At 39.4% G+C, this 16125-nt stretch overlaps 1 pseudogene; it reads right to left on the bottom strand.

The window, feature by feature from the left end:
- Positions 1–208: 208 nt before the first annotated feature.
- Positions 209–1110, bottom strand: LOC101148278 (zinc finger protein 705A-like; annotated as a pseudogene).
- Positions 1111–16125: the final 15015 nt, after the last annotated feature.

Here is a 16125-nt window from a genome sequence, read left to right as displayed (position 1 = left end):
TACAACTATAGCCGAAGTCTCTTCCACATTCCTTACATTCGTCATTCCTAACACCATGTCATCTAAAGTCAGAATATGTTCTGAAGATGTTTATAATTTTCTCTCTAGGGTGAATTTTCTCATGCTATTTAAGATTAGTACATTGACTGAAGTCTTTCACACATAAATGGCATTCAAATGGCTTTTCTCCAGTGCATGTTCTCTCATGTCATCTAAGGTCAGAAGACAGACTGAAGGCTTTCCCACATAGAAGACATGCATGTAGTTTCTCTCCAGTGTGATTTTTTTGTGCTCTCTAAAGCCAGAGCTCTGACTAAAGGCTTTCCCACCTTTATCACATTCATAACATCTCTTTCCAAGGTAAGTTCTCTAATGTCTTTGAAGGTTTAAGGATTGAATATAGGCTTTCCCACACTGATGACACTTATGTGGTCTCTCTCCCATGTGAGTTTTCTCATGTCTTCTAAGGTGAGAACACTGAATGAAGGCTTTTGCACATAGATGACATGCATATGGTCTCTCTCCAGTGTGAGTCAACTTGTGCTGCCTAAGGTGAAAGCAATTAGTATAAGCCTTTTCACATAGATTACGTTATATGACTTACCTTTAGTATGAATTTATGTTGTTTAGGGGACAACTGATTACTAAAGGATTTTCCACACTGTTTGCTGATGTAGAGTTTCTTTCCACTGTGAGTTAACAAACACGGAGTCATTGTGGAACTGTGAGTGCAATCTTCTCCCAAATCATTATGTTCAAAGGGATCCTCTGGAATGAGAGATTTCTCCATTGTCAAACTGGTGGATGAGTCTTTTCTGATGATAGGATGCATGGATATCATGTGTTTTTTCTTAAGGGCAGTTTCCCTGTCTGGACTCTGGCCTTGAAGAAATTCTCTTCCTTCCCTCCATAGCTCTTTTCTTTGTTCCAGCTACAAAATTATATAGGATTTGCTTATCTGATGCCCGAGGGACACCAGGTGACTGATGTTTTCCAGCATCACATCTCTGTACAGTTTTCTCTTGGATATGTCCATCAAGAGAAATCTCCACTCTTCTGGGCGAAGTCAATAGCTACATCTTCAAAGGTCACTTTCTTTAGTGAATGCATTGTCAAGAGCTCAGTTTCTCTCTGTCTTCTTCTGGATTTTCACTTTTAGATGTTTCAGGCACTAAGAAAAGCTGGAGCTGAGTCAAGTTAGAGAGCTGAGCTGAGTGAAATACAGAGGTAGAGGAAGTAGCAGAAAGGCACGGGGAGCTCGCTGGATCCCCAAGTAACCCACTCCTGCCTGGCACCACAGGCATCCATCAGGAGGGTGGCCAGAGGAGCAGGGGGTAAAACTTCACAGGAAGGTCTTCTCTAGCTGAACTTTGTAACAATTTGAGCAGAACGAGAAGCCTCCTAGCCAGAATTCATATATTAAATTTTCTTTATCCACTCGTTGATTGATGGGCATTTGGGCTGGTTCCACATTTTTGCAATTGCAAATTGCACTGCTATAAACATGTGTGTGCAAGTATCTTTTTTGTATAATGACTTATTTTCCTCTGGGTAAATACCTAGTAGTGGGATTGCTGGATCAAATGGTAGATCTACTTTTAGTTCTTTAGGGAATCTCCACACTGTTTTCCACAGTGGTTGTACCAGTTTATATTCCAATCAACAGTGTAAAAGTCTTCCCTTTTCACCACATCCATGCCAACATCTATTATTTTTTGATTATGGCCATTCTTGCAGGAGTGAGGTGGTATCACATTGTGGTTTTGACTTGAATTTTTCTGATAATTAGTGATGCTGAGCATTTTCCATATGCTTGTTGGCCATTTGTATATCATCTTTTGAGAATTGTCTATTCACGTCCTTAGCCCACTTTTTGATGGGATTGTTCATTTTTTCTTGCTGATTTGTTTGAGTTCTTTGTAGATTCTGGATATTAGTTCTTTGTCAGATGGACAGATGAGGATTTTCTTCCACTCTGTTGGTTATGTTAACCCTGCTGATTATTTCTTTTGCTGTGCAGAAGCTTTTTACTTTAATTAAGTCCCATCTATTTATCTTTGTTTTTGTTGCATTTGCTTTTCGGTTCTTGATCATGAAGTCTTTGCCTAAGCCAATGTGTAGAAGGGTTTTTCTGGTGTTATCTTCTAGAATCTTTATGGTTTCAGGTCTTAGATTTAAGACTTTGATCCATCTTGAGTTGATTTTTGTATAGGGTGACAGGTGAGGATCCAGATTTAGTCTTCTACATGGGGCTTGCCAATTATCCCAGGACCATCTGTTGAATAGGGTGTCCTTTCCCCATTTTATGTTTTTGTTTGCTTTGCTGAAAATCAGTTGACTGTAAGTATTTGGCTCTATTTCTGGGTTCTCTATTCTGTTCCATTGGTCTATGTGCCTATTTTTATATCAGTACCATGCTGTTTTGGTGACTATGGCCTTAGAATATAGTTTGAAGTCAGGTAATTGTGATGCCTCCAGATTTGTTCTTTTTGCTTAGTCTTGGTTTGGCTATGTGGGTTCTTTTTTGGTTCCATATGAATTTGAGGATTGTTTTTTCTAACTCTGTGAAGAATGATGGTGGTTTTTTTTTTTTTTTTTTTTTTTGAGATGGAGTTTTGTTCTTGTTGTCCAGGCTGGAATGCAATGGCACAATCTCAGCTCACCGCAACCTCTGCCTCCTGGGTTTAAGAGATTCTCCTGCCTCATCCTCCCTAGTAGCTGGGATTACAGGTGCTGGCCACCACGTCCAGCTAATTTTTTTGTATTTTTAGTAGAGATGGAGTTTTGCTATGTTGGCCAGGCTGGTCTTGAACTCCTGACCTCAGGCGATCCACCCGCCTCAGACTCCCAAAGTGCTGTAATTACAGGCATGAGCCACCGTGCCCAGCTGATGGTGGTATTTTTATGGGAATTGCATTGAATCTCTAGATTGCTTTTGGCAGTATGGTTATTTTTCACAATATTGATTCTACCCATTTATAAGCATGGGATGTGTTTCCATTTGTTTGTGTCATCTATAGTTTCTTTCAGGAGTATTTTGTAGTTTTGCTTGTAGAGGTCTTTCACATTCTTGGTTAGGTGTATTCCTAAGTATTTTATTTTATTTTTGCAACTATTGTGAAAGGGTTTGAGTTCTTGATTTGATTCTCAGCTTCGTCACTGTTGGTGTATAGCAGAGCTACTGATTTGTGTACATTAATTTTGTACCCTGAAACTTTGCTGAATTCATTTACTACTTCTAGGAGCTTTTTGGATATGTCTTTAGGGCTTTCTAGGTATACGATCATACCATCAGCAAACAGTGACAGTTTGACTTCCTCTTTACTGATTTGATGCCCTTTATTTCTTTCTCTTGTCTGATTGCTCTGGCTAGGACTTCCAGTGCTATGTTAACTAGAAGTGGTGAAAGTGGGCATCCTTGTCTTGTTCCAGTTTTCAGGGGGAATGTTTTAAACTTCTCCCCATTCAGTATAATGTTGGCTGTGGGTTTCTCGCAGGTGGCTTTTATTACCTTAAGGCATGTCTCTTCTGTGCCAATTTTGCTGAGGGTTTTAATCATAAAAGGATGCTGGATTTCGTCAAATGCTTTTTCTGTGTCTCTTGAGATGATCATGTGATTTTTGTTTTTAATTCTGTTTGTGTGGTGTATCACAGTTATTGACTTGCCTATGTTAAACCATCCCTGCATCCCTGGTCTGAAACCCAGTTGATCATGGTGGATTATCTTTTTGATATGCTGTTGGATTTGGCTCACTAGTATTTTGTTGAGGACTTTTGCATCTATGTTCATCAGGGATATTGGTCTATAGTTTTCTTTTTTTGTTGTGTCCCTTCCTGGTTCTGGTATAAGGGTGATGCTGACTTCATAGAATGACTTAGGGAAAATTTCCTCTTTCTCTATCTTTTGGAATAGTGTCAGTAGGATTGGTACCAATTCTTCTTTGAATGCCTGATAGAATTCAGCTGTGAATCCTTCTGGTCCTGGACTATTTTTATTGGCATTTTTTTTAACCATTTCAATCTTGCTTCTTGTTATTGGTCTGTTCAGAGTTTCTATATCTTCCTGGTTTAATCTATGATAAATTTCCAGAAATTTATCCATCTCTTCTAGGTTTTCTACATTATGCATGTAAAGGTGTTCATAGAAGCCTTGAATACACTTTCATATTTCTTTGGTATTGGTTGTGATATATTCCATAAAACAAATATAATTTTTTTAAAAAAGAGGGTGGACAAAGATTTATAAGGCAACATTTAAAAACAGATGTAATTAATGATTTCAGACACATAGATATCAAGGGTCAAAACGCTAAATTGTTAAAAGAAGGGTTATTTTTATCATGAACACTACATTGCACAGTGAAGTTATAACAGTTATAAAACTTTATGTATTGACTAACATCAACACCTACAGTCAAAAATTATTAGGAGAAAAGGAGAAATGTGCAGAAATACTGTAGCTCCAGGAAAATTTAACAGCCCTATCTCAGGCTTTGAATGATACAAGTGGTCACTTGTTTTTTTGGCTTCACATTCTTACTCTTGAGAACTGCCCTTCTTCTAACCCTGAGAATGTTTTGGTGGCGTTAATCAAGAGACTGTATCTTCCCCACCAAAGCACTGAGCAAATTTAGTGGACACTGGATGCTCCACTTCAATTCTTCGGGATTCCTTTTTGCCAGTTTTGTAAGCCCATTCCCAGCTTTTGTGTGCTTTGCCAGTAAGGCTTTGCACCTGAGCCCTTTGGAGGCTGGACCTTGGGCACTGGGTCTGCCTTGTCTACATGTAAAGCTGAAAGTGCCTGGAAGTTTTATGGCCTTCCAATCTCTCCACACCCAGGGCTTCTTTGCCCCAGGATGACATGCTAGGAGGTATAATTTATGCTCTAGAGCTCCCATATCAGGTTTTGGAAATTGCAAGGCTTTTTTCCCCTTCTCTAGCTTTCCCCACTCCCTTACTGTTTTCTCTCAGAAGCATATACTTAAGAAATCACTCTCAATGGAATCTTTGATTTAAGATGTGAGTCTGTGAAACTTAACCTGAAATGGCACATAGGCTGAGCTGACCAATCAGAGTGGCTTATCTTTCTGACTCAAGAATTGGCCAGAGGTGGGCAATTTACCAAAACTGGGGCAATCAGAGTCCTTTATCTTGTCTTGATTTGTGTGTTGGAAGAAAGAGTGTTTCTCTATTCCTGTGATTACAATATGTAAGGAACATACAAGGCTAGATTTCCTAGAAGCTGATCTTGTTGTACATAGAGCCTACCTGAGAAAAGAAGAGAGAGGCAAGCAAAATTACAAGATGAAGCAAGAAAGATAGTACCAATAAGAATTATTAATATAACAAGGATTTCCAAAACATAAACTTCAGCAAAGACTAGATCTACGGATTCAAATGATGACTTGTCATTTGAATGGCCCCAGAGTGCCTGTGCCTTTGGGTGGTGTGACATCTCAATGTCACCTTGTTTGGACTGATGATGCTCAAGCTCTGAAAACCAGACTAGATGATGGATGTCTTGGCAGATGCCTATGTGGATGGCCGACATTGAAGAGCAGACCGGCTTCCTTCCTTGGCACTATGTAAACAACCTTAATTAAAGAAGAGAAGAATTGAGCCCCAAATTCCACTTCTGGTGGAATAGGGACTTGAAATAGATATTAAATTGATTTGTAGAAAAATAAACTAGGCTGTATTTCTGCTGCGTTATGATTGAATGTATCCTCCAAATTTGATGTGTTGGAAAGTTAATACCCAATGTGGCAGTATTAAAAGGTGAGGACTTTAAGAGGTGATGGGATCATGAGTGCTCTGCCTTCAGTAATGAATCAATCCATTAATGGAACAACAGATTAAAGGGTTAATGGATTAATGGTGGCTATACAAGAAAAGAGAGACCTGAGCTAGCACAACCAGTCTCCTTGCCATGTGATGCCCTGTGGCCTCAATTCGGGAATCTTCAGAGTCCCCACCGGCACAAAAGCTCTCACCAGATTTGGTCCCTCACCCTGAGACATCTCAGTCTCCATAACTGTACAAAATGCTTTTCTTTTATTTATAAGTTACTCATTCTAGGTATTCTATAAGCAACGAAAAATGGACTAAAACAGAAAATTGGTAGTGAAAAGTGAGGTGTTGCTGATAACAAATACCTGAAAATGTGGAAGCTGCTTGGGAACTGGGTAATGGACAGGGGCTGGAAGAATTTGGAAAAATAGGCTAGAAAAAAGCCGAGATTCTGGTGAAGCCTTAGAGGATAAGAAGACTAGGGAAAGTTTGGAAGTCCTTAGAGGTTGGTGAAGTGGTCATGACCAGAATGTTGATAGCAATGTTGACAACAAAGGCCATGCTAATGAGACCTCAGATGGAAATGAGGAATAAGGTGTTGGGAACTGGAACACAGGTCACCCTTGCTACACCATAGCAAAGAACACAGCTGCGTGGCCACACCCTAGGGCTTTGTGAAAAGCCGTCAACTTAAGAGTGATAGAATAGAATATCCCATAGAAGAAATTTCTAAGCAGCAAAGTGTTCAGGCAGCTGTGTGGTTACTTCTAACTGCAAGTGGTAAACTTCCAGAGAAAAGGGAAACAGTGGAAAAATTTGGAAATTTATCAGCCTGACCATGTGAAATAGCATTTTCAGGAGAGGAATCCAAGAGTATGGCCTAGAGAGACCATCTGCTAAGGAGATTGGTACAGACAGCAGAAATCATCAAGAGAATGGAAGAAAGACCCAGAAGGCATTTCAGAGATCTTCGGGGCTGCCCCTCCCATCGCAGGCTTGCAGGCCTGGGAGGGCAGAGTAGTACTGGGATACAGGTCCAGGGAGGGCTCCCTGCAGGTTTGCAGTAGGCTCCTTGCCTCTGACTCTGCGCCCCACACCAGGCACAGCTGAGCTGCAGCTGCAGAAGTTATAAACCTTGGCAGACTCCACGTGGTACTAATTCTGCAGGCTTGCAGACAGCAAGAGCTATAAATGTTTGGCAGCCTCTACCCAGATTTCAGAGAATGTTATGGAAATCCTGGGGACCTAAGCAGAGACTTGTCACAGGGGCTGGAACCACCACAGAGAGACCCCAGTAGGCAACGCGCAGCTGAAATGTGGGGTTGAGGCACCGCAGAGAGTCCCCACCAGGGCGATGCCTAGTGGAGCCATGGCCACTGCCGAGAGTCCTCACTAGGATAAAGCCTAGTGGAGCTCTGGGAGCAAGACTGCCACCATGACCTCAGAACTGTGAAGTCACCAGCAGTATGCGACATCTACTTAGGAAAGCTTCAGGCACTGGACTCCAATCCAAAGGAGCAGCGGCTGCACCCAGCAAAGCCATAGGAGTGCAGCTGCCTGAGGCCTTGAGGGCCCAACTCCTGCTCCAGCGTGTCCGGGAGGCAGTGTGTGAACTCAAAAGAGATTATTCTCCAGCTCTAAGATACAATGTCTGTCCTGCTGGGTTTTGGATTTGCTTGGGGCCTGTTATTCTTTTCTTTTTGCCTATTTCTCCCTTTTGGAATGGGAATGTTTGCCTTAATCCTATACTACCATTGTGTAGACTGTAGGCTTTGGGCTTTTGAGTTGGTGCTGCAACAAGTTAGGATTTGGGGGCTATAAGGATGGAGTGGGTGTATTTTGCATGTGAAAAAGAAATGAATTTGGGGGGCTGGGGTGGAATGCTAGGGCTTGAATGTTCCCCAGATTTCATGTGTTGGAAACTTCATTTTCAATGTATAATTTTCTATATTTATATATATTTTTTCTTTGAAAATTACTCTGTTTCAGTTATTCTATTATAAGCAACAGAAAAGAGACTAAGATATGCTGCATTCGAGTTTGTGACTAAAATTTAAACTCACTCTACTTCCTATTAACATTTGTGGGATGTGGTCAAAGGAGCTTGGGAAAGCAGAACTTTACTTTAACTCCAATTCCCCACCCCCAGCATTTCAGTCTTTGTCATGTAACAGGGCTTATGGAGCTGGTATAATATTTATTTTTAAAAGAAATATATCAATTTCATATCAAGATTTTTTTGGCTTTTGCATTCAATTTAATAACTGTATTATAATATTTACAATATAATCTTGCTCTTCTGGCTATTCTAGCTCCTTTTCTTCCCAGGGCCTAGGAGAACTTTCCTTTTACTGACGTAAAACTTTATGGTCTAAACTGACTTACATGACTGTTCGTTGTCTTGCTACAAAATCTTATATTTGGATGCAACTGTTGGTGATACCCCAGTTCTTCTTTTTCTTCTTCTTCTTTTTTATTTTGAGACAGGGTCTCGGTTTGTTGCTCAGGCTGTAGTGCAGCGGCCCCATCATGGCTCACTGTAGCCTCAACCTCCTGGGGTCAAGTGATCCTCCTGCCTCAGCCCCTCCCTGCTCCCCTTCCTGAAGTAGCTTGGACTACAGACATATGCATCACCATGCCTGGCTAATTTATGTTTTGTCTTAGAGATAGGGTTTTGCCATGTTGGCCAGGCTGATCTTGAATTCCTGGGGCCAAACAATCTGCCCAGCTAGGCCTCCTAAAGCGATGGAATTACAGGCATGCACCACCATGACCTTTCCAGTTCTTTTTGCATTTATTTTGTAACCCAGGCAAGTAATTACTTAGGGAAGACTAAGTGAAAGTCATGTGTCTCAAAAAAGAATGAGGAAAACACATTGATAATTTAAAAATGCAATTGCCTGCTTACATAAATTATATATTGAAGTCTATGAATACATTTTGTCCCAAGTATATGTATTTTTATGTCCAACTTTTGGGCTCCCTCCCTCACTTGTGGTCTGAATTGTGGTGGAGGGTATTAGATACCTATTTTTATGTGTTTGAGGAATGTGTAAGTGTTCAGTGCCTACATTTTGAAGATAAGTGAAATTAATCGATTTACCAAATAGATGATGAGTTGAAGTATGTTTCCATCTTCTTCAGGACTGCCTGTATGGCTCAGGATGTGGAAGAAATTGCTAAATAGTCTGTCCATCTCCCTTGACACCATCTTTAGTGAAAATTCCACCCCAAATTTGGCATAAAGTCTTCTGAGTTACAGAACTATTGCCAGTTTAAAAAAAGTGACATTCATAGGTATTTTAATGGAAAGTTGGAGAGAAGCAACTTAGGCAATTCTAACCTGCTTCCTAAGAAGTCCCTAAAAAAAAAAATCTCTCTTTAATTTCCTATTGGTACCAAATGTAGAGTATTTTTCTCCCCTTGATTTCTAATAACTGACATAAGCAGGTTTTGCTTGCACTTCATGTTGCCACAAAATTGTATTATTCCATTTTTTTCTCTTGCTTTTCCAAATATTTGTGCCACCCTAAGCATTTTCTCCTTTTTCCAAGCTATACAGATTCATAGATATTGGTATCTTTTCTTAAGCCCGCTGTAGTTAAACCTGCGTCATATTGAGCCAGATAGAATCTCATGAAACAGTCATATCAAACAATGAAACATATGGCTATATGCAATTCATAGTTTATTCTTATTTTTAGCAATGTAGCCTTTTTTTGCCTAAAAAGAAGGAAGACATCAAAAGCAAATATTTAAAAATTCTTATGTAAAATACATATAGTAATCATCTATATGGATGTAGCAAATAACATTCTTAAAATTACAAATGTTTTTGATTGAATTCTTTAAATTTTCCCATCTGTCATATAAAAATGTTGGATTATATTATCTCTATGTACCTTTTCTAGCTCTAAATTTCACATTTGAAACCTTAGTATTAGTAGAATTTGGTGGATTTTTTGAAAGCGGTTTGGGTCACAACATTACACATATTCTTTCCTAGGAAAGAATATGTGACAATTAACAGGCCTATTCTTCAGAATTTTGAGTCATACCAAGCCACACATGATTCATTGTTCATCTTTTAGTTTACTCTAGATGAAGAATTCACAAGATTTTTAAAAAATGAATACATTATCCCAGAATAAATTTTGGTTTCTGAAGTTTTGATATCTGTTCTAATAATGAAAATAGTACACTGATCATGAGGTAGAATTTTATAGAAAAGGATAGTAGGGCTTTTAATGTATATATTCTCAAGTCTTAAAAGTGTATCTCAACAGGATAAATGCAGATCAACTTTTTAAAAAAAACTAAAAAAGAGTTTCCTTTGTCTAATGTGTCCCAATTCATAATTTAAAAATAGTGATGCATATGTTGAATATCTTTCTAAGTAGGAATATAGGTAAAGAGACTGATTGATGATAAGGCGGGAAGCCTTTAAAACTGAACACTGAGCGGGGCTGTGGCAACTAGAATAATCACATTCATTGTGATTCTTATTCTTAGTCTGAAATCTTAGAAAGGGCACTTCATTCCTGATTATCTGTCTGCCAGGTTCATCTGCTATGATTTCCCAGACATTTATGGCTGTTATATTTGTAACGATTTTCCTATGACAAAAGTATGAGAAGCAAAAATTGCACTGCTATTGGTTAGTGAAATAACAGCTGCCCCTGAGCAAATCTTTCTCAGCAGTGGGAATGGGTTAAAAAATGGAAATAGGACGGGCGCGGTGGCTCACGCCTGTAATCCCAGCACTTTGGGAGGCCGAGGCGGGCGCATCACGAGGTCAGATCGAGAGCATCCTGGCTAACACGGTGAAACCCCGTCTCTATTAAAAATACAAAAAATTAGCCGGGCGTGGTGGCGGGCGCCTGTAGTCCCAGCTACTCGGGAGGCTGAGGCAGGAGAATGGCGTGAACCCGGGAGGCGGAGCCTGCAGTGAGCAGAGATTGTGCGGCTGAACTCCAGCCTGGGTGGCAGAGCCAGACTCCGTCTCAGAAAAAAAAAAAAAAAAAAAGAAATAAATATTTACTGAGTTTTCATACTCTGTAGTTGGCACCATACCAAACCCTTAGCAAATATAATGTGTGAAAGAAATTGTTTATAGAGACAGTTCTGGAACTACACTTTAGTCATATGCCTCTCAATTAAAATCCAGGCTCTCCTTTGCTTTCTCTCTCTGTTCTTTGAAGATGCAGATAAGTTCTGTATATTCCCACTACTGAAGATTTTTTAAAAAAACTTTTATTTTAGGTTCAGGGGTACATGTGCAAGTTTCTTTTATAGATAAATTATGTGTCACAGGAGTTTGGTGTACAGATTATTTCATCACCCAGGTAATAAACATAGTACCTGATCCTTACCCTCCTCCCATCCTCCACCCTCAAGTAGGCCCCAGTGTCTATTGTTCCTTTCTTTGTGTCTATATTTAATCAACACTTAATTCCCACTTATAAGTGAGAACATGTGGTATTTGGTTTTCTGTTCCTGTGTTAGTTTGCTTAGGATACTGGCTTCCAGCTCCATCTAAGTTGCTGCAAAGGACATGGTCACATTATTTTTTATGGCTCTGTAGTACTCCACAGTGTATATGTAGTACATTTTCTTTATCCAATCCACCGTTGATGGGCACTTAGGTTGATTCCATGTTTTTGCCCTTGTGAATAGTGCTATGAAGAACATATGCGTGCATGTGTCTTCACGGTAGAACAATTTATTTAACATATTCCTTTGGGTATATACTCAATAATGGGATTGCTGAGTCGAATGGCAATTCTGTTTTAAGTTATTTGAGAAATCGTCAAACTGCTTTCCACAATGTCCGAACTAATTTACATTCCCACCAAGAGTGTATAAACATTCCCTTTTCCCTGCAACCTCACTAGCATCTGTTATTTTTTGACTTTTTATCAATAGCCATTCTGACTGGTGTGTGATGGTATCTCATTGTGGTTTTGATTTGCATTTCTGTGATGATAAGTGATGTTGAGCCTTTTTTCATATCCTTGTTGACCACAAGTATGTCTTCCGAAGTGTCTGTTCGTGTCCTTTACCCACGTTTTAAAATGGAGTTGTTTGTTTTTTTTGCTTAAATTCCTTATAGATTCTGGATATTAGACCTTTTTCAGATGCATAGTTTGCAAATATTTTCTCCCATTAAGTAGGTTGTCTGTTTATTCTGTTGATAGTTTCTTTTGCTGTTCAGAAGCACTTTATTTTAATTAGGTCCCATTTGTCAATTTTTGTTTTTGTTGCAATTGCTTTGGCGTCTTCATCATGAAATCTTTGCCGGATCCTATATCCAGAATAGTATTTCCTAGGTTATCTTCCAGGGTTTTTGTAGTTTTAGGTTTTATATTTAAGTCTTTAAATCCACCTTGAGTTAATTTTTGTATATGGCTACCCAAGATTTTAAGATTTAATAGAACACCAATGACACCAGATTTATTTTGCTTTCAAGTATAATATTGTGTTATAATATTGTCCCAATGCCTTTTTAATCCAAACAGACTCCTGCCACCTTATGCTTGTCACCAACCCTTCTCCAAATCTGATACACCAGACTTTCTGAGAACCTGTGCTTTAATGAGTAAACTCACGCAGCTGCAACAAATGCTGCCACCTCCTGGCATCTTTTAAAAAGGTAAAATCTGGTAAGCAAAGACTTGGTTCAGATGCTCTTTGTGAATATACATGGCCCTTCATGTACTTATTCTCCCTTCTTGCCGAGAGTTATCCATTTTTGGGGAAGCAAAATAATCTTGAGTAGGTCATCTGTTCTCTTAGTATGTCTAACCTGATAGAATTTTGAAACTTTCTGGTGATTCTGTTTTGCCATTTAATATGCAGCAGGGCGGTAGTTCATGCTCATGAGGAAAAAAAAAAGATGAACTCTTTAATAAGTATAAGTTTTTCTACTATCTGTACTATACATACAAATTTGAGGCAGAAGCCATGATATTCACCTGGAGAACTTGGCCATACTAAGCCAAAATTAAATGAAACATTTCTTGCCACTTTCCTATTTGCTTTAATTTTAATTGAAATGACCCAGTAACATTTGCAATAAGGTAGCTAGCTGCTAGTAAACTATGCCATGCATATGAAAACCTTTAAAATTTTATTACTAGTTCATATAAAATAGAGCAATGCTAATTCACTGGATTAAATTGCCAATTATTTTTAAAGTGTAAACAGGCCAGGCGCGGTGGCTTACGCCTGTAATCCCAGCACTTTGGGAGGCCAAGGCAGGTGGATCACGAGGTCAGGAGTTCAAGACCAGCCTGGCCAAGATGGCGAAACCCTGTCTCTACTAAAAATACAAAAATTAGCCGGGCGCAGTGGCAGGTGCCTGTAATCCCAGCTACTTGGGAGGCTGAAGCAGGAGAATTACTTGAACCTGGGCGGTGGAGGTTGCAGTGAGCCAAGATTACACCACTACACTCCAGCCTGGGCAGTAGAGTGAGATTTCATCTAAAAAAAAAAAGTGTAAACAATCTGAATTGAGGCATTCTTAAAAATGTTACATCAAGAAAAACTTAACACGAGAAGCATGATTGATACATTTTGAATTGTGAATGACAAAAATTCTTGTAAGCCCTGTGCTTATTGCTTGCTTGAAAGAACAGTCGAAAGTAGATTGATCAAGGGTAGTTTTTTTTTGTTTTGTTTTTTGTTTTTTAAGACAGGGTCTCACTCTGTCACCCAGGCTGGAGTGCAGTGGCGCAATCTCAGCTCACTGCAACCTCCACCTTCTGGGCTCCAGTGATCCTTCCACCTCAGCCTCTTGAGTAGCTGGGACCACAGGTGCATGGCACCATGCCTGGCTAATTTTTGTATTTTTTTGTAGATATGGGGTTTTACCATGTTGTCCAGGCTGGACTCGAACTCCTTAGCTCAAAGGATCTGCTTACCTCAGCCTCCCAAGTGTACTTTTTGCTTTAGTTACTGTTGAATGTTTAGTACCCGCCATAAGGCCTAGCATATAGTAAGCTCAATGATGTTGATTGAATGAACAATTAATTCCTAACTCTTCTTCACATTAATTTATGAAATGGTGTTTAAACTTAACAGTGGATATAACCTTTACAATAAGCAAATGTGTTTTTGCTGGTCAAAGTGTGGTTCAGGGGTCAGCAGCATTGGCATCACCAAGGAGCTTGTGAGATTTACTGAATCTCAGGCTCTACCCCAGAAGTACTGAATCAGAATCTGCATTTTAATAAGATCCCCAGGTGATTCCTATGCACGTTAGAGTCTCAGAAGCATGGCTTTAAAGGACATAAGCTGCCATTGTTATTTCCATTTTCCATGTAGCTATAGAATGTATTGTCCCATAGATTTCTGTTTTCCTAAATAAAATTATTCTGTGACCAGACTTCTCACTACTTTCTGACTGAGTCTATGCAAAATAAATTTTTCACATCTTTGTTTCCTTCTTTCTTTTCTAAGGTTGCTCAGGCTTAGAAACTGTGTGAATTCCTACTCCTGAGCTGTGAATCAGGGGGCTTTTTTTTTTTGGAGACGGAGTTTTTGCTCTTGTTGCACAGGCTGGAGTGCAATGGTGTGGTCTCAGCTCACTGCAACCTCCGCCTCCTGGGTTCAAACAACTCTCCTGTCTCAGCCTCCTGAGTAGCTGGGATTACAGGCGCCTGCCACCACACCCGGCTAATTTTGTGTGTTTTTAGTAGAGACGGGGTTTCATCATGTTGGCCAGGCTGTACTTGAACTCCTGACCTCAGGTGATCCACCCGCTTCGGCCTCCCAAATGGCGTGGTGGCTCACGCCTGTAATCAGAGGGCTTTTTATAAGGGAAACTCCCTTCTAGGGGTCCTTGATTAAAAACTTTTTAAATGATTGAACCAGTGGTTGGCTATGAAGACATTGCTGCTTATACAGTTTTCTTCTTTAAAAGTGTGTTTGTCTCGGTGCAGACTCTGCACTTAAGGGAAGACTTCCTGCCACAAAATATTTGTAACTGCTCCTGAAAGAGAAAGCAGTTATCACAGGTCAGTTAGGCCTTAAAACAAAACAAAAACAAACGTTTTACTGAGATCACCCATGTGTAAATTTATGAAGGGGTTGGATCACTTGTTAATTTTATTTTTATCTGCTTTTCACTTAATTGTTATTAACTCAACAGCATATTTTTTATTAGAAAGAACATTTTGGCTATTTTTGACTTGCCGAAAGTTATTAAGATTTTTAGTGCAGAAAAGCACTTACTGTGGTTGTTAATTATTCTACTCATCGTAATGAGATGCTTACCTAAAGTAGGTATCTTCAAAGTCAGTTCTCGCATCCAAAGCACTGGGCTTGTGCAGCGTGTGTACCAGCTGCGGGGGAACTGCAGGTATGCCTGGGATCAGACGATTCTTTGCCTGAGGAGAGGTCCATATATAGGCCTTGAGGCTAATGGCAAGAGAAAGAAAATGCATTTGGAAAAAATAAACTGCCACCACATGTGCAAGCCTCCATCTTGATACTTTTCAATCTTTGTAGAAATTGTTTGCTAGAAGGTTGTAAAAAGTCATGGAAAAAGCCTGGGAGTTTGGACTCAGACAGATTCAGGTTCTGTGACATCATGAGTACTCTCAGAATGCCATTCTTTTTTTTTTTTTTTTTTAGTAGTAATAGTTTTGAGCCTTCGTATATTTATTATCTTGTGGTTATTATTTTGTGGTATATTTATTTACTGGTTTATTATTTTCTTTTCTTATGAAAATATAACTAGTGAGGACAAGTGACTTTTTGGTTTATATGCCTGTGTCTAGCATACTGCCTTGCATGTACTAAGTGGTCACTGTAGATGACTGCATAAATGAACTGGTGTTTAGGTGTGTACTAATAGTTCAGGCACTACATGTTAATTCATTCTCATGGTATCCTTGTAATGTAACAATAATTAACACTTACTGTTACAATGTTCTAGATTCTCAGTGCTTTACATTTATTAACTCATCTGATGGTTTTAACAACCATTTGATGCTTGAAAGTAGGTATTAGTGTTATAATTTTCATTTGCTGATGAGGAAACTGAGGAACAAAAAGGTGAAGTAAGTTGCCCAAGTTAACACCCATGGACAAGTAAGCTAGATTTTGAACCAGGTGGTTTGGCTTCAATATCTATGTCCTTAACCACCCATATAGAGTGGTTCATCAGTGTTCCCTTTTGTGGGTAAGGAAGTCAAGGTTTAAATAATTCTCCATAATCACACTTTTGAAAGTTGGCAAAGCAGGGAACTGGGCCTGGGATACCCATGTACAGGCTAGAGTTCTTTCCATGATATCACAGTTCTAGACATTTCATTATGATCCTGGAGACAT

Source organism: Gorilla gorilla, chromosome 3 (genome assembly GCF_029281585.2).
Source record: "Gorilla gorilla gorilla isolate KB3781 chromosome 3, NHGRI_mGorGor1-v2.1_pri, whole genome shotgun sequence".
NCBI classification, from domain to species: Eukaryota; Metazoa; Chordata; class Mammalia; order Primates; family Hominidae; genus Gorilla; species Gorilla gorilla.
Note: the sequence above shows the minus strand (reverse complement) of the source record. Positions and strands in the feature narration are given on the sequence as shown.